General features: G+C 43.7%; 2 long non-coding RNA genes across 3 annotated transcripts; one reads left to right on the plus strand and one right to left on the minus strand.

Moving 5' to 3' along the window:
• The first annotated feature begins 231 nt into the window (after positions 1-231).
• Positions 232-3,053, plus strand: LOC310673566. Of its 2 annotated transcripts, none has more exons than XR_014509113.1 (3): positions 232-631; positions 862-982; positions 1,621-3,053. It is a non-coding gene; the product is annotated as an uncharacterized lncRNA (long non-coding RNA). The 2 variants fall into 2 exon arrangements; XR_014509114.1 differs by having other exon boundaries at positions 2,369-3,053.
• A 2,983-nt stretch (positions 3,054-6,036) lies between these two features.
• LOC310673575 lies at positions 6,037-19,139 on the minus strand. The gene is made up of 4 exons (XR_014509126.1): positions 18,999-19,139; positions 18,794-18,907; positions 17,593-17,671; positions 6,037-6,184 (listed from the first exon to the last, which is right to left on the minus strand). It is a non-coding gene; the product is annotated as an uncharacterized lncRNA (long non-coding RNA).
• Between the last annotated feature and the right edge of the window lie 1,237 nt (positions 19,140-20,376).

Raw genomic sequence — 20,376 nt, forward strand, 5'->3', positions numbered from 1 at the left:
TAGGACATTCCAGGATCAGATCAGAAACTGGGACAGCTTCTGTAAATTTGGGACCTGGAAAATAGGGAGAGTTTCTGATGCTACCTTCCTATAGTATAGAGACTGGCCATTGTGATGTCATGCTAGGCCTTCCTGCCTGAAGGAAGGACAGGCTGGCCAATGGCCATTGTGATCTCATTCTGATGCTACCTGCTGACATCTGCTGATGCAGCTTGCCTGAGAGACCATTATGACCTCATGTGGATGCTGCTAGTGTGAAGGAGACAAACTGGCCACAGTGACTTTATGCTGACGTTGCCTGCCTGAAAGAGAGAGACTGGCCCTGTCTCCACATGCTGTCAGGCACTTTGATGAGAAAGGGGCCCTTTGAACACCGGGCCAGATATGGGTTTCTTAACTTTCTTGCCCCCTGACCCACTCATGTGTAAGCTACATCTTTCTCTCCACAGGCGGGCCCCACTGTGTCAACCAACGCGTGAGTACAAAGACGCACAGTTCAGCCAGTTTTTAGGCTGGCAGATTCAGGATCTTGTTGTCACGGAAGTAAAACAGCAGTAGCAAATTGGAGGGGAAGTCTTTCAACCAACCCACTGTAACAGACAGAAACAGGCATGGTGTCTTTCTCATTGAGGTAAGCCCATGAAGGAGCTTTTTTCTTTTGTTTCTTTTTCTCTTATTCAGGTGGGCAGTAGCATGTGTGGGCCAAGAAGTGGCCAGCAAGAAGAGGCGGATTGGCTGGTGGGCATGCCGACTATTACAGTGTTTCCACTTAGACTATGAGTAGAGGAAATGAGGGGCAGGTGAGGCTTGTGAGCCTGGGAAGAAAGAAAACTCTGATCCTAAACCTCTGCTGCCTTGCAGGATATCTCCAGGAGAAGAAAAGGTCAAAGAGTAAAATCCTATACAAATCTGGAGTGGGGTCCCTAAGACAGCTGGATGGCATCTTGTATGCCTCCTTCCAGCGACTCTTGCAACCAAGCAGGTACCGAATGAATGAATGAATGAATGAATGAATAAATAAATAAATTTATACCCTGCCCTCCCCAGCCAGAGTGGGCTCAGGGCGGCTAACACCAATAAAATCACAGTAAAAACATAATAGGGGAAAGAGGGGGGGGGGACGACACAAATTTAAAATACAGGTTAAAATGCAATTTAAAATTCAGCCTCATTTTAAAGTAGCTGATAAATCAAGACCATAAGGGGAGGGAAACATAAGGGTCAGACCAAGTCCAAACCAAAGGCCAGGCGGAACAGCTCTGTCTTGCAGGCCCTGCGGAAAGATGTCAAGTCCCACAGGGCCCTAGTCTCTTGTGACAGAGCATTCCACCACGTCGGGGCCAGTGCTGAAAAGGCCCTGGCCCTAGTTGAAACCAATCTAACCTCCTTGAGGCTTGGGACCTCCAAAGAATTGTTATTTGTGGACCTTAAGGTCCTCCACAGGGCATACCAGGCGGTCTCGTAGGTACGTGGGTCCTAGGAAATGTATTACTCTGCTTTCCTTTGGACCATGTTAGTGATACTGAGAGTGGGGAGTCTCGCCTGAGCATACTGCCCAAGCTTGTGCCCCAGGGGAGTCATTTTGGTGCTGTTAAAACAGCGGCTTCACTTCGGCCCCAGAGGCGCATTCCATTGTCTTTTGAGACAGACGGATGCCAACAACCAACAACAACTTACAAGATGTACTCCAGAGTGAACTGGCACCAAGAGAGGTAGCAGTGGTAGAGGTGGGCATTGGGATGTTAGCAGTGCCTCAGATTAAAAAGGGCAGCTGCTTCCCGTCAGAGCTGGGTACCTTTTGAGAAACAAACTGGCAGGTTTCAGGTGAGTAGAAGAAGGGCAGGCAGTGGCATGAGTCCCTATGAAATTTTGTCTGTGGTATGATTATTTTCCACCGAGTCACTTTGATACATTGACACCCTGTTTGCACAATTTAACAATTCCAAAATACAGATGCGCTTTCACTTACATGAGATTAAATATACTGCCTTCAACATCCTTCCCCCAATAGTTGCAGAAAATATCTGAGCACTAATCCTTCTATTTGCCAGAAAGATTTAGTTATTATCCTCCCGTAAGCAGGAACCAGACTTCACATAGACAATGAAAACCTTTTTTAAGATAAATTTATGATCCCCGAACTGTAAAGGTAAAGATGTGGTCTTCTCAAAATTGAGGTTGTGTCCTCTTCACTTCAAACTTACCTCACAAAACACAATAGTACACCAGAAACAACAAACGGCAGGCCTAAAGATTTGGTATCATGTTATTTGCTCAATAAAGAAACCCCTCTCTTTTCCATAGAAATTAAGAGTCAAAATATACTTAAATCCCAGGTTTTCAATTAGTTAGCTCTCATCTCCAACAGAATCCCCTCTCCTCAACAACCTTCAGGATCAACCCTATAGTTCACAGGACCACAGACCAAAGGCGCAGATGAGAGACTGTTTCCTTGCTGGCATACAACTTTGAAAGGGAGAGCATAACTCTCGTACTTGGCACTGATCTCAAATCCCTGACTTTGTGCTCCACTTGCTCCAAGGTCAGGTATACCCCATTCCTATTTTTCTTCCTTTTCGTGTGAGTATACTCTGGCACATTGCTATCTTCACTTTGAGGTAGTGGTGAATTATGTTACTCTATGGCACTAAGGTGTGTGTATGTACTGAACGATTTTTTGCTACCCACATACTTGTAAACCTTGCTGTCCAAATGACCACCCACATACACTGTCTCTCTCATTTCTTCATAACGAACCAATCTTTTCCCCACTTCCTTGTGTGATGGGTTCTTTATTCGGCATAAAGTTTAAAGGTATACACAGATTTCTAATGGCTCTGCATGAAAAAGCAATGCTTGTGTGCTGGGTATATAGTCACAATAATTATTTATTATTTATACCCCGCCCATCTGGCTGGGTTTCCCCAGCCACTCTGGGCAGCTCCTAATAGAATATTAAAAACACGATAAAATTAAAAACACAATAAACATCAAACATTAAAAACTTCCCTAAACAGGGCTGCCTTCGGATGCGTTCTAAAAGTCACATAGTTGTTTATTTCCTTGACATCTGATGGGATGGCTTTCCACAGGGCAGGTGCCACCACAGAGAAGGCCCTCTGTCTGGTTCCCTGTAACCTCACTTCTCGCAGTGAGGGAACCACCAGAAGGCGCTTGGAGCTGGACCTCAGTGTCCAGGCTGAACGATGGACACAGATGTAGCTGCAGCCATACAGCTCATGTTGTTGTTTAGTCATTTAGTTGTGTCTTCATGACTCCATGGACCAGAGCACGCCAGGCACTCCTGTCTTCCACTGCCTCCCACAGTTTGGTCAACCTCATGCTGGCAGCCTCGAGAACACTATCCAACCATCTCGTCCTCTGTTGTCCCCTTCTCCTTGTGCCCTCCATCTTTCCCAACACCAGGTTCTTTTCCAGGGAGTCTTCTCTTTTCATGAGGTGGCCAAAGTCTTGGAGCCTCAGCTTCACAATCTGTCCTTCCAGTGAGCACTCAGGGCTGATTTCCTTCAGAATGGAGAGGTCTGATCTTCTTGCAGTCCGTGGGACTCTCAAGAGTCTCCTCCAGCACCATAATTCAAAAGCATCAATTCTTCGGCGATCAGCCTTCTTTATGGTCCAGCTCTCACTTCCATACATCACTACTGGGAAAACCATAGCTCATAACAGCTCATACATACAGCTCATAACAGCCCCTTTTTCTGGGTTGCACCCAGTGAAAAGTCCTTTTCTTCAGCATTCATCTGCCACACTTCAACCGCACCTCACCAGTAGTAGGTAAATCTAATGAGGGAAGAATAAACCATAGGTAAAGTGAGCAAGGGGTCTGATCTGGGAAGCAAACACTGCAGGGAAGCGTCTGTCAGGCATTCCACATGCAGAATTGACAATAGAGATAAGTTCACAAAACACTGGTTGCCCCTCTGCTTTTATAGTATGCCTTCCCCTTAAGGATGTTTTCCCCTCGAGTGACTGAATTGGGTGTTGCTAAGCTGTAGAGCCATCAATCAAAGATCAGAGGCAGGGTTTTTCTGTGTGCATCACAGGGATGAAGGATGCATTTGCAGCGGCTTACATTCTACCAGCAGGGATGCCAATCGCTGCTATTCTTGCCCACCCCCCACCTTTGGTTAAAATTGCTAGGCAATTTTGCTCCCTAACTTCATGACAGGCAGCTGGGAAGGAATACTGGAGCTAAATTTCATTTGCTCTATATTTCGTTTTAGTTACTGACATATATTTAAGTGATATATGAACCAAATCTGAATGCATATTCCTAAAACCAGAGTGATAGTCATGTTATACGGCCTCAGCAGCAACAACAGCCAAGAACCTGCGTGGCACCTTAAAAACGAGCAGATGTTCTGTGGCATAAGCTTTTGTGAGCTAGAGAACCCACTTCATTAGATGCATGAGTTGTTACCCTCAGTTGGCAGATTTTGTGTGTGCACGCACAACAGGCACACACACGCACACACACACCCCGGCACAGCACAGGAAACTGGAAACTGTGTCATCAGATAAGTGATAAAAATGCAGGCGGCACATTGGATCTGTGATATTTTTTCGTGCAAAGCTCAAGTGTATACAATGGCATCTATCGCTTGTATGTAGTTATTTTGAATATCAGTAATATCGTATACAGCAGTACCTCGGGTTAAGTACTTAATTTGTTCCGGAGATCCGTTCTAAACCTGAAACTGTTCTTAACCTGAAGCACCACTTTAGCTAATGGGGCCTCCTGCTGCTGCCGTGCCACTGGAGCACGATTTCTGTTCTCATCCTGAAGCAAAGTTCTTCACCCGAGGTACTATTTTGGGTTAGCGGAGTCTGTAACCTGAAGCGTATGTAACCTGAAGCGTATGTAACCCAAGGTACCACTGTACTGTAACTCCATTTGTTACATGTAAAGAATGTGCTTTTATTGAAAAATGAAAAATTAATGAGTAACGAGGGATTTTTTTTACAGTCAGCAAATTTAGGCTTCAATCCTACCTCCAATCCTCATCCCAATGGGAGCAAGTCCATTCAGTAGGATGGACTTCTGATAGGTACATGACTGCACTGTTTAGCCTTAGTAAAGTTTCTCGGTGTGTGCATTACCATTAGCTTGCCAAAGACATGCATTTGTGTGTTTTGTGTGTTTTGACATACATTTGTGTGTTTTGGGGTGCTACAGAAGATCACGGCTCTGAAAAAAGCTCTTTGGGGGGCAACCTCTCAGAGCAAAGTCATGTGAGATCATGGCACCCAAAATGGCCGTCGTGCTCCTGCGCAAGAAAACAGAATACTCCGTTTTTTCCAGGGCACTTGCAAGAGTATGCTGAAGATCTATGTGTGTGTAGAGAGATTGTCATGTTCTACAGCGAAAGTAAATGGTCACAGGGCAAGACCTGAGGAAAAGCACATCAAAGTCCGTAAAAGGAAGAGAACATGAGGATGCAGAGAGAGGAGATGGAGTAAAATGGGGAAAGAATATCATTTTGGGGTAGCGTGGGAAGATCCTGGACCCAAATCCAGGCTCAGATCCTAACGTCTCATGGCAGTTCTCACTCCATGTTTTTGATTCATGCGAATCAAATAGTACTGCAGGATAGAATGTGCAGTGATAGAATCTTTTCTTTCCCCAGACCCATCATTTCAGAGGTCATGACAAGGTACTGGTAGGTAGCAATTTTGAATTACCTTTTTTAAAAAAGAAAAAGCTTAGTTTTGTTGACAATTCTCCTTTTACTTCAAACCTTGAAAGTCCTGTCTGGGCTTTGTTGGTTCATTTGCCTGCAATTCCTTTTTATTAGCTGCCTTGCTCTGTGTGTTCACTGCTGCATTCAGGCTTTATATTGCCGTGTAATATTCTAAATGCTCCAGAACGAATTCAGACTTTCCTCCCATTGTTTTAGTGTTTCACTTTCCCTCTTGACAGTCCTGCAATTTACTCTGCACTAAGGACCAGGAAAGGCCCTGCCTCTGGGTAAGCATTCTGACTGCTGGATATAATAACTAGTGTCACAAACATAATAAAATTTTATATGATTTTTTTATTGGCTCCCTCCTGGAAGAATTATGGCAGCAGCGGTGGCCTGTTGAGCAAATGTGTGTGGCTGCAGGCGGACTGCATCTGTCTCCTCTCTTACAGAAGTCACCATCTCCTCTCTCTCTGCCCCCTCTGTGCAAGGAAAATCCACATTAGTCATAGCAACAGAGATTAAAATAATTTGTTAAAAGGGGGTTACTTTACCCCTGTGCTTGTTTAAACTTAAAACTGATTTCCCACCCTCCTTTCTTTCCTGGAACAAAGCCAATAGCTTGTTGCTTATTATTGATAAATGGTTTGAACACGGACATCGATGCATAAACTGTGTTTTGCACTCCTTCCTTGTCTCATTTTATGCATCTAGGAACTTCTTTGAGGGAGGTCAATATGTATGACATCCTTTTCTGAAAACTGTGCTGAAAGTGCCAGGAAGCGCCAGCCTAATGAGCCTATAGCCCTCTGCTAGACCACCCTGCAGGAGTCTGCTGTAATAATGTTTCAGATTTATCTACATGTCTTCCTAGTTTATCTCTTGGGTGGCTGCTTTCTTGTGCATCAAAAAAGAGCCACAATAGAATCACAGAACTGTGGAATTGGAAGGGACCACGAGAGACATCTAGCTCAACACCCTGCGATGCAGGAATTCTTGGCTCAAACCCACAACCCTGAGATTATGAGTCTCAGGCTCTATGAACTGGGCTATTGCATCACAGAAAAACAGACCAGGTATTATAGATTTACGTAGGTTTTGCATATGCTAATCTATATATAAAGATGCAAATTTGGCAATAATTACTATAATTTAAATAGAAACCCAGCACATCTCTGCATAGTGAGGAAGACTGTGGCCAGGTAATCTATGTGTCTGCTCAGTTTTCTGTCTATGTTCTATATGTTGAAGAGCACTTCAAAACTGCCCACCTCCTCCCTGGCTTTCCCTTCTTCTTTATTTAGTAAAATAAATGTTATTTGCCGTTAAACTGAACTTGGGCCAGACACTCTTCAATTAGAGGCCCACCCTCACCAAAGTAGGACATGAGGCCATCCTATTTATGTGGCATTATTTATTATTTCCTAAATTTCCATATTGCCCTTCATCCAAGGATCACAGGATGGTTTGTAATAATAATTTTAAAAAACCATGACAAACCAAAACAATACCACCCCCCGCCACAGTTTAGAAGACCATAGATTGTTTGATTAGCCAAAGGCCTGGGAGAAGAGAGATGTTTTTGCCTGGTGCCTAAAGATATGTAACGGAGGCGCCAGGTGAGCCTCCCTGGGGAGAGCATTCCAGAAATGGGGAGCAACCACCGAAAAGGCCTATTCTTGTGTTGCTACCCTCCGGACCTCTTGTGGATGAGGCACACGAAGAAGAGCCTTAGATGATGATCACAGGGTCCGGGACAGTTCATATGAGGAGAGAGACATGAATCTTGGCAAAACACAGCCATTAGAAACTGTGTGCCATCATGATTCAAGAAAATGAGTCCTGGTTCCATTGAAAGAGACATTGAACTGGAAGAAGCTGTGAGGTCATCCAGTTGCAGCTCTCAACCTGGTACCCACATTTACAGCATCAGTGATGGTGTTTGTTCAGATTCTCTGAGGACTTCCCCCAAGAAATGTGCCTCTGTGATGGTGGCAAAGAGGCTCTGAGGTTTACAATTTAATCTTGTGTTTCTTATTGGCACAAAATTGGAAGCAAGAAGAATTACCGACAAAAGAAGAATGGAGGATGAAACTGATGGGCTATGCAGAATTAGACAAACTAACAGTAAGAATTTGAAACCTGCGAGACCAGAGATTCTCAGAAAACTGGAGTAAATTTACGGACTATTTGAAAAGTAATTGTGAGGATCAGATTACGCTAGTAGGTTTGCAAGAAGTTTTGTAAGGTGAATTATTTGAAATATTGCAAAAAAGACAATGAGGATTGTTAGTCAATATAGTTAAAGGTAATATGAAATTAAGAAATGCATAATAAGTGATAAGAATGGAAAATCATCAGAGGTGTTGACGGAAGTCCAAAAAAATGTTGCATAAGATGAGAAGTTTTGTTGTATGAATGATAATTAATATGCTAAAAACCAATAAAAATGTTATATTAAAAAAAATCCTGGGTTTCTGTGGAGTCACCAAAATGTTTAGAAAGTGTAAACTGAAGATGTGGCAGGGAAAACAACAACAACAACGAGGGAAATTAAGTAACAGAGAATCACAGGTATTAACAAAGACAGTTTGGAGTCTCAGGCCATTTAGAGGATGCTATAAAATTTGTCTGAGTTGTCTATTGCTCAGCAGAGGTAATGAAGCCTCACTTTTTGTCAGCAGGATAATTAAACACAACATTGCTGTTGCTGTCCTGGCTGGATGAGGTCAGCTTTTCCAGGGCCTCCGATGATCAAGGCACTGGGGTTTTATTCCTGTTCTTATTTGTATTCATATTCCAGCATGAGTCAAAACACCAAGCAACAGATGATCCATTACTACAAACAAGGAACAAATGTGCTAAATTAAAATAAATTGATATAGATTATAGAGATTACATTCTTCAAAGGCCTGCAGCGCAGATCTGGAAAGGCTATTAGACAGACCGCAGCAGAGAATGGAGAGCCGTTCACAAATACTAATACAGCCTTGCTTCCAGGAAAACACATCTTATTATTTTCATATTTTGCAAACAAGATGGGAATAGAGGGGATATCCAAGATCTGGCTTTAAAAGAATTTTAGAATGTCGGTCGGGGTATTTATATAGATGTAATTTACTGTGTACAAATTACTTACATTCCCCATTTGTGCTTTGATGAAGGCCATTAGCTTTATTGCCCTTTGTCTGGACATCCCACAGGCATCTTGGTGGGTGAGGAACATCATTCGAAACAGCGTGCTAAACCAAATGCACCTCAGTTTGATCCAGTAAGGTACTGACATTTCTTGCCTTCTTGTTAGGAATGGGCAGATCAGTTAATTTCCGCTTCTCCCTGTTTCTCATTTTTCCAGTAACCTTTCCAATTCACCACATTAATAATAATAATAATAATAATAATAATAATAATAATAATAATAATAATAATTTATTATTTATACCCTGCCCATCTGGCTGGGCTTCCCCAGCCACTCTGGGCGGCTTCCAAAAAATATATATTAAAATACTGTATTACATCAAACATTAAAAGCCTCCCTAAACAGGGCCGCCTTCAGATGTCTTCTAAAAGTCTGGTAGTTGTTGTTCTCTTTGACATCTGGTGGGAGGGCATTCCACAGGGAGGGCGCCACTACCGAGAAGGCCCTCTGCCTGGTTCCCTGTACCTTGGCTTCTCGCAGTGAGGGAACCGCCAGAAGGCCCTTGGTGCTGGACCTCAGTGACCGGGTAGAACGATGGGGGTGGAGAAGCTCCTTCAGACTGAGGCCTTTTAGGGCTTTAAAGGTCAGCACCAACACTTTGAATTGTGCTCGGAAACGTATTGGGAGCCAATGTAGGTCTTTCAAGACCGGTGTTATATGGTCTTGGCGGCCGCTCCCAGTCACCAGTCTAGCTGCCGCATTCTGGATTAATTGTAGTTTCCGGGTCACCTTCAAAGGTAGCCCCACGTAGAGCGCATTGCAGTAGTCCAAGCGGGAGATAACCAGAGCATGCACCACTCTAGCGAGGCAGTCCGCAGGCAGATAGGGTCTCAGCCTACGTACCAGATGGAGCTGGTAAACAGCTGCCCTGGACACAGATTTGACCTGTGCCTCCATGGACAGCTGTGAGTCCAAAATGACTCCCAGGCTGCGCACCTGGTCCTTCAGGGGCAAAGTTACCCCATTCAGGACCAGGGAATCCTCCACACCTGCCCGCCTCCTGTCCCCCCAAAACAGTACTTCTGTCTTGTCAGGATTCAACCTCAATCTGTTAGCCACCATCCATCCTCCAACTGCCTCCAGTTCACCTTAAAAAAAAATTAAAATTCTTAGGTTGGAAAACTGCACTGCAGAATCTGAAGAAAAGCACATTTTAAAAGACAGCTGTATTTTGGTTGGCATATTGTTCCAGAAAGTGCAAATTTGTTCCCTTTCCCTAGGAAATTCCTTGTTCAGTCTTGGTGAAATGGGGGGGGGGGGGGGAGACGGGTATTACTAGGAAACAAGAGTATCAAGCCAAAGTCCGCACATTGGTTGCTACTCCTGTCTATAATTATGTGTCCCTCCTCCAGTGCCTGAGAAATAAATCCCCTCAAATATATTTCCTCAAACACAATGCAAAGATTGTTTGCTCATCCTGTTCAGTTCCTATTTGTACTGCCTCAATGTCTATATATTGAACATGTGAACTCAGACACATTTAATTGCATGCCAGGATCTACCCTCCCAATCTGAACAGAGAAGTGCAAAGTGTTCCCTTCTGTGAGCAAGGGCAGTGATAGCTGATGCGATTGCCTTCTGGTGTGTTTGGGTGTTCAGGCCCAGAAACCTCCCCCCTAAATAAATTCACACTTGACCCAAGTTTTAGGTTTGCTTTTCGGCAGAATTTAGGCCACAACTTTATTGATTACAGAAAGTGACTGGTTGCATAGGCTCTGATTCGACTAGCTCCCTGCCACGCAGGTAGCGCTGACCCAGGGCACCAGCATAGGTCAGCCAAGGGTGAACACCTGGATAAGTGGAAAGCCGGGCACGGGCTGACTCCGCCACCCAAATGTCCGCCTGGACTCAGGCATGGGCACAATCCCCTCACAGGGGTTGACCAAACCGTCAAGTCCCTGGATTCCTTTAACGGAATACCCTTCACATAGGGATGGCGAGAGCGTTCTCCCATCCCTATCACCTGAACCAGAGCCTATTCGCAACCTTACAAGTTGTGACGATTTGCTACGCGGCAGGCGAAATCCAAATGGCAGCAGCCAGTCAGCCAAGTGGGGGAAATTCCTGCTGTGCCCCTGTCCCAACGACAGATGACACATGGTGCCATAGCAAGGTCAAGCACAACAAGCTCTAAAAGTAGGGAGAGGTGGGCGGGTGTTCTGAATGCACGCACCGAAAGAGGAAGCTCTGGGTCACACGCATGGGCATAAATAGGTCCCTCAAACCGTTTGGACTGCGTCCCATTGGCCAGATTGCACACAGCTTCGAGGGACCTACCAATTGAGTGTTGTGGCTTACCACTTGAACCCACCCACAACACAGTGTGTCGGTTGTCCAGGTCTCACCGCAATATGTGCCCTCTTTAAGGGAGGACCCAATTTGTCTAATGGGGGAATGCTCACACCTTTTTGTGATCCGATCTCTTTTATTTGTGGCAGCCATTTTGTGTCATGTTATGCCACCCTTCCCCCATGACAGTCAACTTGTGATGTACCACACTCCCACAGCAGCATACCCTGTAAGTGTCCCGGAAAAGAACGAGATGTCTTGTTTTCTCATTTGAGAACACAGCAGCCATTTTGGGTGCTGTGCTCTCTTGCAATTTCACACTGAGATCTATTATTATTATTATTATTATTATTATTATTAATTTCAATTTTATACATTTCAATAATTTTACAATCCTTTTAACATTTCAAAACTTGACTTCCTTCCCCCTCTTTCTGTGGTTTCTTAAATTTATTCTCAATACTTTCTGCATATCCAAATTAACTTAATTTGCTCATTTATTCATTTACTTTAACTATATACTCTTATAAAAATGCAGGTTATTACAACAATCCTGCCAATGTTCTTATCTGTTTACAGTTTATTTGTAAATATTCAATAAACCATTTCCATTCTTTTATAAAAAGTTTGTTATCTTGATTTCTTATTTTTCCAGTAAGTTTCGCCATTTCTGCATATTCCATACGTTTTTGTATCCATTCTTCTTTTGCCACTGTAGTTGCATACATGAATAAATTTCTATACAGTTTGGGTAGTTCTGTCCCTATAATTCCCAAAAGGAAAGCTTGGGGGCTTTTTTTACAATTCACACTGAGATCTTGCCCAGAAAAAAAGCGTGACACCCCAAAATGCATGGTTTTGGGTGCTGTGCGAGCATGGCCCTGAAAAAATCGTGTCTTTGGGGCTCTGTGATCTCTTGTGGGTCATATGACTTGCGTGGGAGAACAGGTAGGAATATGCATGTCCCGGTTTTGGGACCCAAGATTTGGAGGATATGCAGCAGTTTCCCCCCCGCCACTGGTACCCACAGCACTTTTCAAGTTGCAAATTTGCCCACTGGCCCCAAAGGATTGGCAACCCCTGAGCTGTGTTATTAGCTAGTTTAAAAAGAGAGATAAAACAGTTGTGAAATATTGCGCATACTTGTGAGGTAAGTCCTTAAGCCCTTCCCTCACTTAATCCAGAGGACCAGTGTCCTTCTCACTCGGTATACAGTGTGAGGAAGCCAAACATGACACAGGCTCTTACCTAGTCTCTTAATTGCATAACAGCTTAAGATGGCTTTACATGAAGCAACACAACTTGGTCTTTAAATGGCCCTCACTAATATGTCCATTTTTGAACATTATTTTCAGTAATATATAGATCTATATGCAAGCTTTACCTTGTTATATGGGTTTTTGCAAACATTACTTAGGCGGAGAGCTGCATTGCAAAATTCAGAGAGATGCAATTTTGAAGGACAAGTGTGTTTTGGTCTGCATATTGTTTCAAAATGTGAGAGCATTTAAAGTTCACCTTTAAATGCATACTGGGATGAATTTCTACCCCTTCTCTAGCATTGAGTGGGTGTGAGTCAGTCCCCAGAAGCACCTATTGGTTTCCATATTGGTTCCTATGAATTTCCATATTGGTCCCTACGAATTTCTGCTTTGTATTAAGTCCTTGTGGGTTCAATGTGGCTAACTCCCAGGCAGGTGCATTTAGGGTCATAGCCCATGTACCTCATGTGATGTGGGAAAACAGCTAATGTACATTGTGAGTCATAAGGAACGGGTAATTTTCATGTATTCTTTAAGCAAGCACAGAGATATGACTGGCAATTGGGAGAATAATTTTGTAATGGGTAAAGATGTTGTATAAGATGTGCCTCAGATGCAGGGCTTCTGGAAGTTTCTCAGCTATTCTTGAATCTGTGTCTTATATCTGAGTATGCCCTGCCCATGTCTGAAAAGCATGAGCCCGTCTCTGTTTTCCACAGATGAGTTTGGTTAGAACAACTCCAAAACATGCAGAGAAAGCATAATCTAATTTACATGATGATATTCTGATTGCAAATGGCAAAAGAGCAGCTCCATAGAGTGAGCTGGATTTATGGCATGCATATCTGGTGGTTTAGATCAACTGATAAGTGAACGAGGTACTTTTCAGGACAATCTAACACAGCTGGAGGCATCAAAACAAACAAAAATGGACAGTCTGACTCGGTAAACAACAATAAAATTCTTTTGTAGCTTGATAAGCTCATTGAGTCCCAACTGAATATTTCATTGAAAGACAGAGGAGAGCCTGGCAGCTCAGCATTTCATGTCTCGCTCCCGAAACGAAGGCTGCAATTATGTGCACAGTTAGCTTGGCTAAATCCTATTGATTTCTCTCACGCTGTTACAAGGTAGAGCCTATCCATGAAATTTGTTCAAAATAATAGTGTATATGTATTTTCATATCATAGTTACTTATTGAAAGCGATCCCTTATTGGGATCAAATAGTTTTACGTTCAAAACAGTGCAATGGCAGAATATGAAAATGTTGCCCTTTGCTTCGGCCGAGTGACCAGTTACATGGTCACCAGTGGTGGCTGGTGGGATTTGTGATCCATAACGTGGATCATCTCCTGACCCGGGAAAATTTCGTGCACCAAGGCATATTGATGGAACAGGGTTGGCACTCGTCTATAACCAGAGGCCCATTTCCTAGGAAAAGCTCCAGTAGCCTTTCTCGACTCGACAAATGAGCTGGAACAACTGCTAGCACTGCATGGTGTTTTTCTCCAGTGGAAATCAGAATGACTATACATTGCTGCAGATTTGTTTTTATGGACCTGCAGTTTTATGGTGGATTTTCGTTATTGTATTTTGCTCAATGCTTCATACCTTTAACTGATTTTGATGCCTCTGTATCTACACCCTGGGAACTGCAGGTTGAAGGGCAGATTACAAATACTTTAAAGCAAATGTCTTGACCAAAAAAATAGCCACTTGCTTGCCACAGCTGGGATTTTTAAAAGTGCAATAGAGCCTCATGGTTGGCCATTGTGAATCTAAAGGAATGAACTGCATTCTGAGAGCAGTATCAGCTGATGGGGTGGTTCAGTGAGCAAAATTGTGTGGGGAAATGAAGGATAACATCCCTTTCTCCACTTCAGGTCAGCTCTGCATTGAAGCTAGGAACTTTAAGGGAGCCAATGCTTCAGCAGTGAAGCAGCTCAGATTACGAATTTATATAGCAAGGATAGCCAAGTATTGGGTCAAACACTGCCACAGTACAATTTCCAGATACTAAAAACAAACAAATGAGGTATGTGCAACAGTGTATGACCCTGATGTTTGAATCTTTTGTCCTTTGACTTGATATGTGTATCTGAAGTCCTGATTTTGCTCTGTGAACAACAACAACAACAACAACAACAACAACAACAACAACATATGCATTAAGGTAAAAAGGTAAATGACCCTTTGACAGTTGGGTCCAGTCAAAGGCAACTATGGGGTGCAGTGCTAATCTCACTTTTCAGGTCGAGGGAGCCAGCGTTTGTCCACAGACAGCTTTCTAGGTCATGTGGCTGTGGAAATGTTAAGGATAGTAGGAAAGGATATATTGAATAAGCATTATCCTTCCTTCACTCACGCTAGTGAGTGACGTAGCAGATCAGCTTCCCCTCAATATAGCAGGAAGCTAGTTTGCAGATTCATTTGAATCTCGTTAGTTAAGTAATCCATTTTGGTTTGCCCAGCTGGATTATTCCTGGTGTCCCCTTTTATCCCTCTTAAAAGAATAAAGGCACAAGAGTCTTTCCTTAAAAGTAACAAGAAGTTTTCTCACATTTCACTTCACGATTTGATCCCTGGAAGGCAGGCTTTACTCACTAGTTACATAACAATCTGTGAGTTCATCTCACATGGAGACTGAGCTCATGTGCTGCTGGCTGAGAACCAGCAGACAGCAAAATTATATTAAGAGAACAAATTGGCTGCAGGAGAGCAGTATGGCAGCAAGAGAGCAGCAAACAAGAGAGAGAGCAAGAGAGAGAAAATGGCTGCGTAACTCGGCTCTTTTACGGAGTCAGCCAGGGCCGTACCCATCTCCTAGATCACATGCAGGGGGAGGATGCTCCAGACCAGGGGAACAGGAAGTTATACTGACTGGAGTAACATCCCCCTGGCTGTGCCCGCTCTAGGGAAACAAGGAATGTTGATTTGACTGTACTAATGGATTACATCCCACAGTGGCCAGCATGACTAAACTGCTTCTGGCTTAACGGGACACCGGGACAGAATGCCTTTTGCCTTCCCACCACAGTGGTACCTATTTATCTACTTGCACTGGTGTGCTTTTGAACTGCTAGGTTGGCAGGCGCTGGGACAGAGTAATGGGAGCTCACTCCATCGTGGGGATTCGAATCACCAACCTTCTGATCGGCAAGCCTAAGAGGCTTGGTGGTTTAGACCACAGCGCCACCCACGTTATATAATGTATGCATTATGCCACAATGGAAGGTGGGCCAGGACCCGGACCATGCCACTGAACCTCCCCTTAACACACTCAGTGTGGGCAAATGCGTGGTGGGGCCCTGCTATGTGTGAGCAGCTGCTCAGGGTAGGTGCTCCTCACAATCACAACCCACAAATGTCTTGCCGGGATCCTGAACGTGTGACATGCTTTCAGATGGGATGAGCAGGTGCTCATATGCAACCCCCTCTGGGTATGAGTCCAAGCTGGGGCAGGTTTTGAGGGTGGGATTGGCAGAGGAGGGTGTGCAGTCCCGCACCACCTTCGGGCATGATAGCCATAAGCATGGAAAAAGACATGCCGAAAGGAATTCTCTCTCGCACTGGAATCCCAACACTAGAAGACAGCCAGCACAATCCTATGTGTATCTCCTCTGATGTAAGTCCCACTGAGGTCAAAGTCCCACTTACTCCTAGTGGATATAATATGCTTACTTGATTGTGAAACATGGATCACTTATAAACGCCATCTGCAACTCCTCAAAAGATTCCATCAATGGTGTCTCCGAAAATTTTTACACATCACTTGGGAAGACAGACAAACTAATGCCAGTGTATTGAGAGAAGCAAAGATCACCAGTGTCAAAACAATTATTCTTCAACATCAACTTCGTTGGACTGGTCATGTTTTTCAGATGGCTGATTATCATCTTCCAAAGCAACTACTCTATTCCGAACTTAAAAATGGAAAGCATAGTGCTGGTGGTCAACAAAAGAGGTTTAGAGACTCTCTCAAGGCAAATCTAAAAAAAATGTAGTATAAACACTGACAACTGGGAAACACTAGCCTCCCAAATGGAGAACAGCCTTTACAAAAGGTGTCATGGGCTTTGAAGATGCTCGAACACAGGATGAAAGGGAGAAACGTGCTAAGAGGAAGGCACGCTTGGCAAATCCACGCCGTGATCAACTCCCACCCAGAAACCTATGTCCCCACTGTGGAAGGATGTGTGGATCCAGAATTGGCCTCCACAATCACTTACGGACACACCATTAAGACCATGTTCATAGAAGACAATCTTACTCGGCTACGAGTGATCACCAAAGAAGAAGAAGAAGTACTGCAGCCTGTGTTTTTTGTTTGTTTGTTTCATATATGGGAATTATATATTGGCAAATAGAAATAAAAAGCTACCTCACCCCTCAGTAGCAAAAAGTTTAAAAATGCAATTTCACCAAAGGGAGGGAGGGACAGACCTTTTGCTATAAGAGAGGAAGCGAGAAAACAAAGCTCTGCCCGCCTTTCGCATCTCAAGTGCGAATTTCTCTACCCATCTCACTAATGGTTATTGCCCTTATCTCCCCATCCCCCTTCCTATCGATTTCTCACATTTGAGTGGTAATGAAAACAGCTCCAATTTGACAGGAGAAGGGGGAGAAATGATTTCTCTCATCCCTTCTCCATAAATATTGGGGAGGGGGGAGAGAAACAATACCACTGCCTTTATGACATGGATTTGCCTCGGCTGACACTCTTGAAAGCACACCTCTGAGAAAGTTGCGTTCGAGAGAGCGCCGCTGTTCTTTTTATAGCACTGTGGACGAGAGGCCAAGAGATAGTCTCCTGAAAGCCATTTTGTCTTACGATCTAATTCCATTTAAGAATCCACCAGGGTTCCAGGGAAGATTAAAGAATTTGCACAGAAATGGAGCGAGGTTTTTCTTTGTCTTTTATATACACATATATATATAAAGCTGTATCATGAAAGGTCTTTAGGTTGCTATTTCCCTATTACTAGTAGCTTATGTCACAAGACATCCATATCAGACAGACAAAGAGAGAGATTTCCTTGCCCCTTCCTCATATCCACCCGGTTAGCCTCAGGGACCTTATAGGATACCTCCTAAGGGAGCTGACAAATGAAAAAAAAGCAACAGCAGCAGCAGAATTACCTGGGTAAGAGAGTTAAGCGACTTACAAAGTCCCACTGTTCCTCACCTCCTCCAAGTTAGCCTAAACTCTGACTGATACCTAGATAAAAATATAATTGGAGCAGATTGTAACTAAAGAGGATGTTGCCTCCAGCTGGAGGGAGCTGATGATTATTTTTTTAAGTGTCGGATTCTGTCAAATCATAGCTGAAAGTCTGCTCTCCCTGCTTACTATTTTTTAAACAACTGAGCTGATAACAAATCACAGAGAGCTGTCAGGAAACATTGAGAGGTAATATACACAACCAACATAAAAGGGGGGGGGGGTAGGGGAGAGAGAAAAGAGTTTCAACTGAGCATAATAATTAAGAGTGGCCGATTTCCATGGAGCCGATTAGATTTTCCTCACATATTTTCACACAGGCGTTTTGAATGGATAACGCTGCACACCCCTTTCCATAGCTATGCATGTTGTTCGTTTCTGTAAGCCCTCTGTATGCATCCTTACCAAAGTCGTTATGGGAGAGGTTTTTGCTTTGGAAATGAAATTAAATCTGTACCCCTTAAATCTGTGGCGGGGAAGAGTCACAGTGGTTGATTGATAGGCACAGTGAGCTTCAGAAGAATATCACATCTCTTCAGATTGACTGGATAAGAAAAACAGGTGCAGAAAATGCAAAACAGATAATTCTGTTAGCGATATCTGCTAAAAATTGGCTGGCTTTCCTGCAAATAATGTTATGATAGCCAAATAGAGGTTGAGCTCTGGGCTGCAGGACCTCCTAGCAAAATGTCACTTGGTCCCTGGTAACAGCAGTGTGGCCTTAAACCGCACTGTGACCTGTGGCAGGTTGCTATGAGTCCACCGTTGAAATTTCACACAATACTACATTGTGGGTATCCTGGGTAATTAAAATGGCAGGGTAGCTCACAGACCCAGCTGCCAGGCATGGGCCTCAAAAATTAAAACTTACCAACACAGTTATTTCACTTCTAGTGAGAAGAAAGGGAGTAGAGCAGTATGTACAGTGGTACCTTGGGTTAAGAACTTAATTTGTTCTGGAGGTCTGTTCTTAACCCGAAACTGTTCTTAACCTGAGGCATCACTTTAGCTAATGGGGTCTCCTGCTGCCACTGTGCCAGCAGAGCACGATTTCTGTTCTCATCCTGAAGCAAAGTTCTTAACCCCAGATACTACTTCTGGGTTGGCGGAGTCTGTTACCTGAAGCTTCTGTAACCTGAAGCGTCTGTAACTCGAGGTACAACTGTACTCTGAATTCTGTGTATCAGCAGATAAAAATGTCCTTTTGGTCAATTTTCTCAGATTTCTGCTTATCTGTATATTAATGGCAAAACCAAAGCCAGTTTTTGAGGTTGGTGGATACCTACTTTGTTGGAGGGATAAAGAAGAAAGCATAGGACCTTACCACAAAAGAAAAGTCTTTTTCTGTTTTAAAACAACAAAACTGCAAGCCCCAGACATGCTGCTTCCTCCCTGCTTCAGTCTTTGAGAGGGAATATGAGACTGGCCATTCTGACCCCATGCTGATCTCCCCAGCTTGAAGGAGATGCTGGCCACTGTGACCTCATGGTGATGCTATATGAAAGACATCAGCCAACCATTGTGACTTCATGCTGATGTCAATTTGCAGGAGAAAGCCCACTTACTGCCAGCTGGCTGGGAGCATCGGTTGTGGTCCAGGATTGCAATGGCGGGTCGGGGCAGCATCTTGGCTTTGGTGTGGCCGGGGGATGATTTCACTCCCTCCTCCGGCCACACTGAGCGATGGGGCTCATCCATGGTTGCAGCCAATTGTGGGCGAGCTCAAGGGCATGGTTTGGGAGCGAAACAGAGGGAAATCTTGGGTCAGATTCCATCACCCATTGTTCCCTACTCTGTGTGTTTGTGGGCTGCCCTGAAGAGGACCTTGCTGTGCAAATTTTCAGTCACAGTAGCCAGAGCCAGGGAGAAATTTGCCTTCAGACTGACTGGGTCTGTCTGAGGGTTTTGCGACAACTTATGGCAATGAATTGGATCCTTAGTCTAATTGGACAAGGAATAGCTCCTCTTCCAACCCACCCCAAGGGATCAGAGTATCCCCTTGATGGGATCCTGGGGAGGTGCTTTTGTCTGGAAACCCAAAAAAGGGACTGGTGCTGCATTTGAATGACCTCTGTATAAAATAATAACAAAGAAATAAGGAAAATTGGTACGATACATTGTAAGAATGTACAGTGGTACCTCGGGTTAAGTACTTAATTCATTCCGGAGGTCCGTTCTTAACCTGAAACTGTTCTTAACCTGAAGCACCACTTTAGCTAATGGGGCCTCCTGCTGCCACCGCACTGCCAGAGCACGATTTCTGTTCTCATCCTGAAGCAAAGTTCTTAACCCGAGGTACTATTTCTGGGTTAGCAGAGTCTGTAACCTGAAGCGTATGTAACCCGAGGTACCACTGTATTACAAAATATGAAAAGACGAAGGTAATAATCACAGGTACATTCGATCTTAGAAATTTTAAATGCACTGGTAGTTGATGGGAAGTCTATCACGCATTAGTAAGAATGTTGAACAAAAGAGACTGTATAAGATTGAATCAATTTTTATTTGTATATTTACATAAGATTACCGACACAAGATTGTTTTTGGTTTATATAAGTTTGTTTTTGTTATGTATGAAACTTTATAAAGCATGGAAAACTTTTTAAAAAAATGAACCAATGGGTCATGGCACCCCCAAAATGGTGATATTGTGGGTTGCCCCAATTTGATGTATGTCATAGGGTGATTCTTAACCTTGGTTA

Source organism: Podarcis tiliguerta (assembly GCF_965153285.1).
Source record: "Podarcis tiliguerta genome assembly, chromosome: 3".
Taxonomy (NCBI): Eukaryota; Metazoa; Chordata; class Lepidosauria; order Squamata; family Lacertidae; genus Podarcis; species Podarcis tiliguerta.